This window comes from Heloderma suspectum, chromosome 3, assembly GCF_057233095.1.
Source record: "Heloderma suspectum isolate Gila_16-S chromosome 3, 16-S_ref, whole genome shotgun sequence".
Lineage (NCBI taxonomy): Eukaryota > Metazoa > Chordata > Lepidosauria > Squamata > Helodermatidae > Heloderma > Heloderma suspectum.
This window is the reverse complement of record NC_139460.1, coordinates 59,659,976-59,672,694: the sequence shown is the minus strand read 5'-3', so window position 1 is coordinate 59,672,694 and position 12,719 is coordinate 59,659,976.

The window sequence follows — 12,719 nt, the reverse complement described above, 5'->3', positions numbered from 1 at the left end:
ATGGGCGCCGCCATTTGTGTATGCGCGGTTTTTTTTTTCACTCAGCCGTGATAGGCTACGTAAACATTTACGTAGCCTATCACGGCTGACTGCAGGGACGCAAATGGCGGCGGCTATGGCCGCCGCCATTTGCGTCCCGGCCGGCAAGGATTTGCAGCGGGAGGGACGGGGTGCCTCCCCCCCGGCCAGAATTTCGGGGGGGGGACAGAGCATCTCCCCCCCCACCGCTAATCAAGTTTCGTGAAAGGTAAGGGACTTTCATACATCCCTACAAGGCAATGAACAACAATAGATGTGCATTTTACATTTCCAATAATCTCTCAAGTGTCCATGCAAAATTGCCAGGTAGGGAAAGAGGCTATGATTGGTGTTTAACATTACTGGTTTATTTTCTAACACTTGTTTTTAATAATTAAAATAATAAAATATAGAACTGCACTGCAATCACAATACAGCACTTGACGTCACAGTTCTTTTGCCCCACCTACAGACCAAACGAGTGGGCTGTACAACTGCGAAGGTTAAGGGTGCAATCCTATACAGTGTCTTTCCATCCAGACAGAGTCCAGCAAGGTATGGGCTTATAAAAAGGCCTCAGTTCAAATTTGCTGTACTCCCTGAGGTAAAGCACCTGATTCAAATGTTCTGTCACTTGTAGTACACCAGGGAAGTATAGGCATGGAGGAGCTATGTGGAATCTTGACCCACACAGAAACAGTTTTCAGTAGCAGCCATATCACTAACAGGATATGTCACTGGGCCTCATCAGTCTGCAGTGACGATGCCATTAAAGGAAAAGGGTGTTTTGTTTTTACTTTTCAGGATTGCACTTTTTATTGTTGTCCTTATATACTCAACTTGTTCGTGTCTATGAGCAACTAGTGAATAAGCTGGAATCCTTATATTAATACAATTTCCTCAGCAATACCTAAGGAAAGCTGACAGTTGGTTTCAGTAGAACTTGTGATGCTGAGCTTCTTCTTGACATCTACTTCTCTATGGCTGTAAATATTCTTGGCTGGGGCAGCTGGTTTATATCAGGCATTTTGAACGATGCATATATTTTCTGGGCCTCCAAACTCATACAATGGGAAGCTTTTCATATGTTTAGTCTGTCAGAGCTAGTTAAAGCCATTTCCCTTTTAATTGGCATTCTTCCAGCTTTAAGTCTTACATGAATAAGTGACAATTCTTGCCTACATGCTTTGTACCTCAGTGGAAAACTGAGTTGGGTAGCTACCCTTGAGTGATTTATTGTAAAGAGTTTACTGTAGGTTAGCAAGCTTTTATTTTTCTGTTTTCTTTTGTGCTTAATCTGTTTTTCCTTCTTGTGTTTTATTATATCCCCCCCCCCTTTAAAATAAATAAATACTGTTTCTTGGTTTGGAATTGGAGGCTTGATTCCAACCAAACCCAAGAGAGGGTTTTTTTTCACCCTCTCCCCATGATACCTAGATCATTCGGTTGCAGAATGTGTTATGGAGGGAGAGAAGACAGGCCAGGCTAAAGGCTTGCCAGTGGAGACTGGGGTTAGAGGTGGGTGTGGCTGTCTGTCTACCTATCCTTGAACTATTATCTATCATAAGAACATAAGAAGAGCCTTGCTAGATCAGACCAAGGGTCCATCTAGTCTGGCATTCTGTTCACACAGTGGCCAACTAGCTGTTGACCAGGAACCCACAAGCAGGACACAAGCACAACAGCACCCTCCTACCCATGTTCCCCAGCAACTGGTGTACATAGGCTCACTGCCTCTGGTACTGGAGGTAGCACATAGCCATCAGGACTAGTAGCTGTTGATAGCCTTTTCCTCCAGGAATTTGTCTAACCCCCCTTTACAGCCATCCAAATTGGTGGCCATCACTACATCCTGTGGTAGTGAATTCCACAATTTATGAGTTTAACTATGCGCTGCATGAAGAAGTATTTGTCAGGAATGAATCTGAGCATGTGGAGATGCCTGGCAGCTCAGATTCAGAATCTGAATGGGAACAGCCAGAACAGAGAGAGTAGGGGTGTATGAAACCCCGCTTACCTGGCTCTGCCGGGTTCTGCTGGGGGGGGGGAGGCACTCCGTCCCTCCCCCCGGACTCCTCACTGGGGGGGGAGGCAATCTGGTCCTCCCCCCCGGAATCCTTGAAAGCCGGCTGTGCTCCGTGGCGGCTCCGTGGAGCAGCCGGCCAGGCCCAGGCCAGGGCCATCTGCAGCCGGATTTCCGGCCACGGAGGGCTCTGGGTAAGGGGGAAAAAAAACGCGTACGCAAATGGTGGCGGCTATGGCCACCACCATTTTCGTTCCTTATTTTTCTTCATCTTAGTCTACGTAAATATTTACGTAGACTAAGACGAAGAAAAATAAGGAACGCAAATGGCGGCAGCTGTAGCCGCCACCATTTGCGTACGCTTTTTTTTTTTTTTACCCTGACATTTTAGGCTACGTAAAAACGCCATTTGCGTTCCTTATTTTTCTTCATCTTTTTTTTTACACAGACGTGATAGGCTACGTAAAAACTTACGTAGCCTATCACGTCTCTGTAAAAAAAAAAAAAAAAGACAAGACAAGACAAGACAAGACTGGAAATGGCGGCGGCGGCAGCTGGTCGGAAGACCAGCCGCTGCAGCCGCCACCGCCACCGGAGCTGCAGCCACCCGGAACATCTGCCCCAAGTAAGTCTCGTCCCGGGGGGGGATCCGTGGGGGGGCAGGGGGGGGCAGGCTGTTCCGCCATGGAGTTCAGGGGGCCGAATGCACAAGCATTCAGCCTCACCGAGATCCGTGGCGGAATTCTCTGACATCCCTAAGAGAGAGGCACCCTCCCCAGACAGACCAGATACAGTGAGACTTTCTTCCCAAGACCTTGACACACAGATGGCCCAGCCTGAATGGCTCCCCCATTCTTCCACCATGAGAACCCAGGTTTCAGAGGAGAGAGAGGGGCGTGACTTGAGGGATGCTAGGGTCCAACACAGATTGAAGTGGGAAGAGTTAGAGGCAGGGCTCAGATGCTCTGCCAGGTTGGCCACTCATGAAAGCCAACATAGGGAGCCACCCTAAGGGAGGGGCATCCCTGCGAAGCAAGTCTGGTTGAGAAGTTAATGAGCATACTGCTGGCAACTTCTCTAACTTCCACTTTGGCTCTTCTATTGATATTTGCAGAGGTGTGAATTAGATGTTTCATTGCAGTCTGGGAGTTTCCTAGAATCTGCATTTGTAAAGAAGCTAGTATTTAACTAATAAAGGAGCACAGCCCGAAACCTTGTTTCCTAGAATGTGTTGGTTGTGAAGGGGGAGGACAAAGGAATGTGACAGTACTTCCTTCTATCTGTCCTGAATCTCCTACCAATCTGCTTCATAGGATGACTGCAGGTTCTAGTATATTGAGAGAAAGAGAAAAATCTCCCTATACACATTCTCCACACAATGCATAATTTTGTAGACCTCTATCATGTCTCCCCTCACCCTCCTTTTTTCCAAGCTTTTTTCCCTTTTTATCCATGAAAAGTATACCTCGATAGCTGGGGAAAATCTTGCTTGTACGGATGTACGAAAGTCACTTACCTTTTCGTAGATGTGGTTCATGGTGGGGGGGGAGGCGCACTGTCCCTCCCCCTGGAATCCTCGATGGGGGGGAGGCGATTCGGTCCTCCCCCCCAGAATCCTGCTGGGCCGGCTCCACTCCACAGCGGCTTTGCAGAGCAGCTGGCCAGGGCCATCCGCAGCCGGAGTCCCATCCGCAGATGGGCTGCTGCGGACGCAAATGGTGGCCCCCATAGTGGCCATTTGTGTCCAGCCAGGCTGCCGTGATAGGCTACGTAAGTATTTACGTAGCCTATCACGGCAAGACAAAACAAACAAACAAACAAACAAACAAAAAAAGCGTACGCAAATGGCAGCGGCTATGGCGGCCGCCATTTGCATTCCCTATTTTTCGCCGTTTTATCTTACGTAAATATTTACGTAGGCTATTATGTAATGAAGTTAAAAAAAATAAATAACGTGATAGGCTACGTAAAGATTTACGTAGCCTATCATGGCTAGATTTTTAAAAAATATTGTGATAGGCTACGTAAATGTTTACATAGCCTATCACGGCTGAGTTAAACAAAAAACAAAAAACCGTGCGTACACAAATGGCGGCGCCCATGGGTGCCGCCATTTGCGTTCCTTATTTTGGCACGTCTAGTCTACGTAAACATTTACGTAGACTACGGCGAAAATAAGGGGAAAGCAAATAGCGTAGACGCTACGCTATTTGTGTTCCCCTTATTTTTGCCGTAGTCTACGTAAATGTTTACGTAGACTAGACGTGCCAAAATAAGGAACGCAAATGGCGGCGCCCATGGGTGCCACCATTTGCGTACACGCAGTTTGTTTGTTTTTTTAAACTCAGCCGTGATAGGCTACGTAAACATTTACGTAGCCTATCACGGCTGACTGCAGGGACGCAAACGGCGGTGGCTACAGCCGCTGCCATTTGCAGTCCCGGCCGGCCAGGATTCGTGGCGGGAGGGATGGGGCGCCTTCCCCCCGGCCAGAATTTCAGGGGGATTGACGGAGCACCTCCCCCCCACTGTGAATCAAATTTCTTCACAGGTAAGTGACTTTTGTACATCCCTACGTCATAGTCTACATAAATATTTACGTAGATTCAGACGGTCAAAAATAAGGAACGCAAATGGCGGCGGCCGTAGCCGCCGCCATTTGCGTATGCGGTTTGTTTGTTTTTTAACCCAGCCATGATAGGCTACGTAAATCTTTACGTAGCGTATCACATCGTTTTTTGTTTTGTTTTTTAACTCAGCCATGATAGGCTATGCAAATCTTTACGTAGCCTATCACGTCATTTTTTTTGTTTGTTTTTTTACAAGACAAATGGTGGTAGCGGCAGCAGCCACTCGGAAGACCAGCCCCCGCAGCCACCGCCGCCGAAGCTGCCGCTGCCCGGAAGATCCGCCCCAGGTAAGTCTCATCCCGGGGGGAATCTGCGGAGGGGGGGCAGAGGGGTGGCAGGCCATTCCACCACAGATTTCGGGGGGCCGAATGCACTGGCATTCAGCCTCACCGAGATCCGTGGTGGAGTTCTCTGACATCCCTAATAGCTGCCGCCATTTGCGTATGCTGTTTTTTTTTGGGGGGGGGCTTGCCACGATAGGCTACATAAATACTTATGTAGCCTATCACGACAAACAGCAGGATGACAATGGCGGCCGCAGCTGCTGGTTGAAAGACCAGCCACCGCCACCGGAGCAGCCGCCATCGGAACATCCGCCCCAGGTAAGCTTCGTCCCAGGGGGGATTCCATGGGGGGGCGGGGGGTGGGAGACCATTCCGCCCAAGGTTTCAGGGGGCCGAATGGCAGTGCAGAATTCTCCGCCATCCCTACTTGCTTGTCCTAGCTAAAGGGGGCTCAATAGGAGCAGGTAGTGGCCACATCTACTGATTGGTTGGAACCGCAGGCCGCTGGCCTTCCTTGCAAAATAGGGATGGCACAGAGCTAAATTAGCAAAATCCATCACCGAACTGACTTCCAAGTATTCTTTAAGGGCCACAGCAAAAAAAAATGTGTCTGTCCCCATGCAGTCTTCTTACCGGCTATTTAGGACCCTGGGAAAAGCATCAGATTGCTCTTCCTCACAGATTGTTCTGTGTAAAATGAAAACTGACTAATTTAATGCTACTAATAAACACAAATTTAAACAGGACTGGGGAAGTCATTTCCTCTATTAGACAGCTGCAAGAAGCAAGTCTCAAAATGCTCTGTTTCCCTTATAATGGCTAATATCATTGAAAGCACCTGCAAAACAAATAGGACGCCAGTTTCAAGGTCTGCTCTCTGTGTCAGCGCCGGCATCAACAGCTGCTGCAAGAACCCAGACCCCTAAAGTATGTTCACCTAAAGATCTGGTGACACCATTTGATTCCTGTAAAGTTAAAAGTTGGCTCAGTAACGTGTTGCGCAAGGAACAGACACTGCAGACCGGTACTAAGCAGAGGCATGGGTCAAACAGTGCTCACCAGACCTTCACCTTATCGAAAGTTATTATAAATATAAAACAGAAATAATAGTGAGGGCATTTGGAAAATGTGTGATTGCTGATGAGTATTTCTTGGGAAAATTTCTGGGAAAACCCATCACACTAGTTAATGCTATTGCAGTTGTGCTAGAGGTCTCTTATGCTAGTGCAACATAATTTACATTAGCGTTAGTGTCCAATTGGATACTGCTGGGAACAAGGCATGGAAATAAATTCCCTAATAGAAGAGAAAGTGATAGAACATGAGAGTCTCTTATTACTTTTAAAAAGAATGGGTGGCAAATCAAGGTCTGAGGTAAAATATTGTTTAAATGTTATGTAAATGTAAAGTCCAGGAAGAGTTATGTAATATAATATTGTTGTGATTGTAAGAGGTTAACAGTGAAAGTTGAAAAGGTTATCTCTAACTGAAGCCTACCAATTGGTTTGTATGTGAGGATTACTTTTGGCAGCCTGCTGATTATCACTAAAGTTGCTACAATTACCAAGGGACGCTGTTACGGGCCTTAATAGTTTACAGTTTATATAGTCAACAGGAGAATCAAAATGGTTAGGTTTTGATAGGCAAGTTAATGAACACTCTATTGAGTATCATTGGCTCTTAAAACTAGGCCAATGTTCTGGCAGATACAGAGATGGTAAAAGGTCATTGGTCAGAGGATCATGATAAAGCCTGTATAAAAAGGACAATTCAAAACAATCTGGCTCAGTTGTGACAGTAAGTTGATAAGTTCAAGCAGAGAAGAGCCTGAGGAAAGAGAAGACATGGAAGAGTTTACTCTTAAGAAGAATGGCTGGGATCATTGAAGGCAGAAGCTGCGAAAGCCAGAAAGAAGAGGAAGACATCAGAGATGGTTTGATAGGAAAACCTATGGACTGAGTGACAGTGGAAGGCAATTGGCCTCAGGAAGCAAGAAGACTTCAGAGGAGAAAGTGACTGTCTTCTTTCCTGAGTCTTAGTCATCAATCCTTGACCAGAAGGAAGATGTAATAGGAAGCTGAAGCTGGCTTGCCAGTTATAGATTGTTTGTCTCAATAGTCTACAAGTCCACCATGAGAGAACGGAGATATTTTTTTAACCTTGTATTCTTCCAGTGAGATCCTGACCAAAGGGAGAATTTCAGGTCTAGTCCTCTAGGTTTGACTCTGAGAGCTAAATGAGGTGCAGTTGAGAAAAGGGGTAATTAACAACTATGTTCAAACATGGAAGTGAACTAGAATAAGGAAATAGCTGCAGCAGCACCTTTAAAGCAAGGAGCCATTAAAGGATATTCATAACATATGACAATCAGTATAATTATATATCCTAATATGTAATTAAGTTTTAAATCACCAATAACGCATTTATTTTAACATTTAAGTAAATCTCCCTGTCTGTTTATCCCATGACTATAGCCTAGAATCTTACTACTGACTGTCAAGCAGATAAGGTTTTAGTAGGAATTTAAATGGTGGCAGCAGAAACTAGGCAATAAGGTACCCATTTTATGTAGTGACACTTTGGTGGTTCTAGGTGGGAGTATAAGTAACAATACATTTCACATTGGTGCTATCGTAACAATGGGATAGTATAAAGGTCTCAATCCTATCCCATCCTTCACATAAGCATACTAGTTTTTGTTGCTATTGCTTTTTAAGTTATATCACTGCAGCCAAGGTATCTCTTATATTCTGGTACAGTTATGACAGGGATCCTAGCTCATTTGCAGGGTGCATGCTTTGCATATTCAATGGCATCTGCCTGAGAGCTGCTATTGGGCTGGTGAGTTGATTCAATACGTTCATCCTACTGAAGCCCAATCTTACGCATGTTTCCTGGGAAATGGGTCCCAAGCAAGTATGCATAAGACAATAGCCTTAGTTTGTAGAATCTACATCATCATCCAAACGCTAAGAGCAGCAGTATGTGTTATAAAGGCACAAGAGACAAAAAGGGGACATGCTACACAAAGCAGTCTCTACACAGTGCATAGTTAAACTACGGAATTCACTGCCACAAGGCATAGTGATGGCCACCAATTTGGAAAGCTTTAAAAGGGTGCTAGACAAATTCCTGGAGGACAAGGTTATCGATGGCTGGCTACTAGTCCTGATGGCTGTATGCTACCTCCAGTATCAGAGGCAGTATACCTATGTACACCAGTTGCTGGGAACTTGGGCAGGAGGGTGCTGTTGCACTCATGTCCTGCTTGTGGGTTTCTTGTGAGCAGCTGGTTGGCCACTGTGTGAACAGAATGCTGGACTAGATAGACCCTTAGTCTGATCCAGCATGGCCCTTTTTATGTTCCAATGTAGAGATATCCAGTGTGAGTTAAGCCATTCCTTACTGATATATTCTAGGTGTAACTGTACCAATCTAGTAGTATAGTGCTGGCTGGAAAGCCTTTAGTATGATGGATAGATGAGTCACTCTTCTTGGAGTCTCTCCATTCTCATTTGTAGTATCGGACTGTTACATCTAGTAATCATGGCTGGTTCTGGCATACTAATGCTAGTGCCATTGCCTGGCATGATGTCCTAGGTGATATGGCATAATGGATGTACTGTGTCACTGTCACAGGACCAGCTATGACCTAAACTATCTGTGGAAGGCAGACCAGGCCAAATAGAGTGCCCCACTCCTGTTAGCTCTTCCCTTCCAGTGACTTTTCCAGTGCCACCAGGTGGAAGTCTCTATTTTCCCCAGCTGCCTCCACCAAACTGTCTTAAAACCCACTGGGTCTCTTGTAAATACTTTAGATAGTGTGGGATTTCCTTTGAGCCATGGTGTGGGTAGTAGCCCAGCAAGAAAAGAGTTCACACCATTTAAACAACAAAATTGTAAAAGTTTACTGAAAAAGGTATTATTCTTTGGGAAAAGGTTTTAATATCCAAATGGTTACTACATACATACACACACACACACACACACAAAATCATAAGAGCAAAAATGGTAAGAAAATAACCAGGATAAATACATCCAGCTAAACCTAACTAGACTGTGTCCCTGCTTTCCAAGTTTTCCCAGCAATATTTTACTGTTGGAGTTCTCAGCTTTTTAAAAAATCCAGCTTCTCACCAGTTTTCAGCTTCTCCAAGCAGCTCTCTGATATTCTTGCTCTTTCTGATTCTTCTTTCCTTCCTCTTAAAAATTGCCTTCTTGTCTTAACTGTTTATGTGTTAAAGCTAGCCTGTGCTCTTGTAACCTACTAACCTGGAGGGCTCACCTTTCCTCTAAATTCCTTCTGCATAGCTCTGCACACATTTTTGCAAAGCTTCTGCATTTTGCAGAACTTACACCTATTTTGCAAAATTTCAGACCTTTTGGAGCCACAATGTAAGCAAAACCATTCTGCAGGTTCCCTATCTCCCTGGCCATCTGTTCAACCTCCAGTCCACTCCCTTTACCTCCTCTACTTCTGTAAACTTGGTGGCATTGAAGCCTAGGAAAACTTTAACTGGGCTTTTGAGCTTTAGTTTGGCATTGACCAGCATACACAGAGAAAAAGTTAACTCTATAACATCCAAACTAAACTACATACAAAACTAAAAGACAGTTCTGTTCCTTCACAGTCATACTTCATGACATTACACCAATGTAGACAAATCTGATCATCTATTTGCTTACACTATAGCCGTATTCAGGCATACACCTGCCTTACCATGGTTTGTGATGATGAAAACTCTGTAAGAGCCTTCAGCTGAATGTGTTTGCAGAGACCTCTTCAGACCTTTCCACTCAATGTACAAAGGTCTACACAAGAGCTGGTGCATGGGACATTGGGGGTGGGGATTACATGTGTGCCCCCCTGCCCAGTTTAGCCCTACATGCAAGCAGGTGCATGCCTGAATATGGCTAATGACTCAAAAGATCATAATTTAAGTATCGCCCAGACTACTTATTACAGAGAAAAAATAGGCACACATGTACTGGTGATGTACAGTTGGAAAAAGAAGCATGACATGACATAATTGTGTTAATGTTTCCCTGCCTTCTATTCCACTGAATTGGCTGCCACTTGTGGAATGGGAAATGCTAGTGTGATGATGTTGCAACATATTCTCCACCTCAAAAACAACAACAATACCTATGTTAACTGGGAAACATGGGGAAATGTATGTGTCCATATATCTCCGTGTAGTTTAGGCCTAAGAGAATTTTAACTTTTCCATTCTCAATCCTTTTTGCAATAGCATTAAGACAACCCTAAAGATAAGATGTAGTTATCATTCTGATTAGTATTTAATTAGAATGCATAATTTCTGTCCTAATTTGTTGCTACATCTGTTACTATGTTTTTTCAGTCTGCTGTTAAAAAGGCTGCTTTATGTATACTCTGCAAGCCATGCATGGGTATAAAAGTGTGAATTGGGTTGTGAAAATAAATATGTTTATACCTCTCTTGCTTCTTACATTTTAGGCAAAGGTGCTTGGTGGTTTTCTTTTCTGTATCCTTAATTCTTCCAGTCTACAAAGCTTCTGTTGCAATTTTGGTTTTAATTGCTGAATGTCCATTAAGCCACCATCCCTCCCCACTCAGTGAGTATATTAAGAAAATAGATTTTATTAGAGGCTAATGAAATGCACCAAAACAATTTCAAAATTTTGTGGGGGGTTTTACTTGACATTTCACCTTGAAATGCCAAATTTGATGTGGGTCTGTCCTAGTTCTGTATATTTAGCAGATGATAGTCTGATCAAATGGATCTGTAAACCTTTCTAAGGGTGCAATCCTATGCATGTTTAGACGGAAAAAAGTCCTACAACTCCCAGCATTTCCCAGCCAGCTATGGAGTTGTAGGACTTTTTTCCATCTAAACATGCAGAGGATTGTGCCCTAAGTTGCATTTTTTAGACATGGTGGTAGTTGTGTTTATTTTTAATAGCAAGCTATATACTTGGGATAGGATTTTGTGGAGGATTTAGGAAGGTAAATTTGTTTCAGTAGTGCTAATTTACAGCAAAACAACAAAAAATAGTTAATACTAGATTAACTCCAGTGTTTGTTTTTGCAAATTGAACTTCTGTTGGAAAGAACACCCATATATTGCTTAGCAATCTATTAATTGTAGGACCAACCTGCCCACTGAGTAGCTGCTATGACATATTCAGGTCCCACATGGAATGGCTTTAGACATTTAGGGTGCAATCCTGCACAAGTTTAGACAGAAAAAAGGCCTACAACTCCCAGCATGCCCCAGCCAGCATAGCCAACTGGGGCATGCTGGGAGTTGTAGGCTTTTTTTCTATCTAAACTTGCATAGGATTGTACCAAGGAGAGAAGGATATGGAGATATTTGAGGATCCTTATGGTCGGAGGCTTGGACATAGCCTAGTGGGCTACCCAGACTTGCGAGTACCCAGGTGTCATATGCCTCTGGATTGGCCAGGCTAATTATGAATACTAGGAACATGCCCTTCTGGTCAACAGAATAAAGCTTCTTGTTTGTTGAATGTGAGGCCCCAGCCATAGATTAAACCTTGGCTCTTAACTCCACCACCCACAGTGTAGAGGCCATGGATTGGGGAACAGATATTCCAGATCTGGATCCTGGTATACTCAGCCCTGACACTTGAACTTCCTTTTTCCATGTTGTCAATAGAATTGTTAGAGATTTTATTTATTGTTCTTTTAGAATATTTGTACACCACTTTTCAATCAAAGGCAGCTTAAAACAGCAGCTCACAATACAAAACCAAATCTGTCATCTGTTTGTGTGTGCACGTGCGCACACTCACACACACACACACACACACAGCCAGCAGTTCTTAATGGCATAGTGTGCTTCACTTCTTCTCTCCAGGCCCAGCCAGGGCAACCAGCAGTTGGAGTTGAGCATTCTTTCTGATAGAGATGGGAGAAGCAAGCTCTCCCCAGCTATTCCTTCTCTGACTGATGGATTGCTGATGATTTTCTGATGGATGATTTTCTTCCTGAAAGGCAGGGGGTGCAACCTCACAGTGGCCCTTGGTCTGCCAGCCAATTGTTTCCTCTCCCCCGCCCCCTTGCATTGTGAGCTGTGCATAGCTGCAGCTCATGGTGAGATGTGCACACTTCCCGTTCCAACTGGATCTTTGAACATCTAAAGTACCTCATTGGTTTCACTAACTGATTGTCTTATAAGCTGGTTCAGATGCCCTGAAGTAATTGGCATGTGTTCAGAGAGAGACATTAATCTCCATAGTTTCCCTGAGACAAAAATGGTTTCCTCGTCCAAGAAAAGCAATTTGTTGTTGTTGTTCAGTCGTTAAGTCATGTCCGACTCTTCATGACCCCATGGACCATAGCACGCCAGGCCTTCCTGTCCTCCGTTCTTTCCCAGAGTGAAGAAAAGCAATACTATTTCCTTAATATGGGTTCATGGAAGGGATTATTTCTCCCTCTCTTTCTGTATAATACACACACACTTAGGAGGTTATGTTCATCAAAAAGAATCCAGTGGAACTACCCATTAAGGAAATTAATTCAGTGTTGTGTCTTGCCATGTTCAGGAGAGCCTAACAGCAGAATCTGTGTGTAGTGCAAGACCTTTGATCCTCCCCTGGCCCCAGCACACACACATATAACCTTTGTGAATAAGACTGTGACAAATATTTGCCAGTTTTAATTTTCTGGGTGGAACTAGCAGCTTAAGTGGGACAGAAATTTATAACAGGGTCTTAAATTGTGCAAATACACCTTTGTTATCCTGTTTGGCATTATAT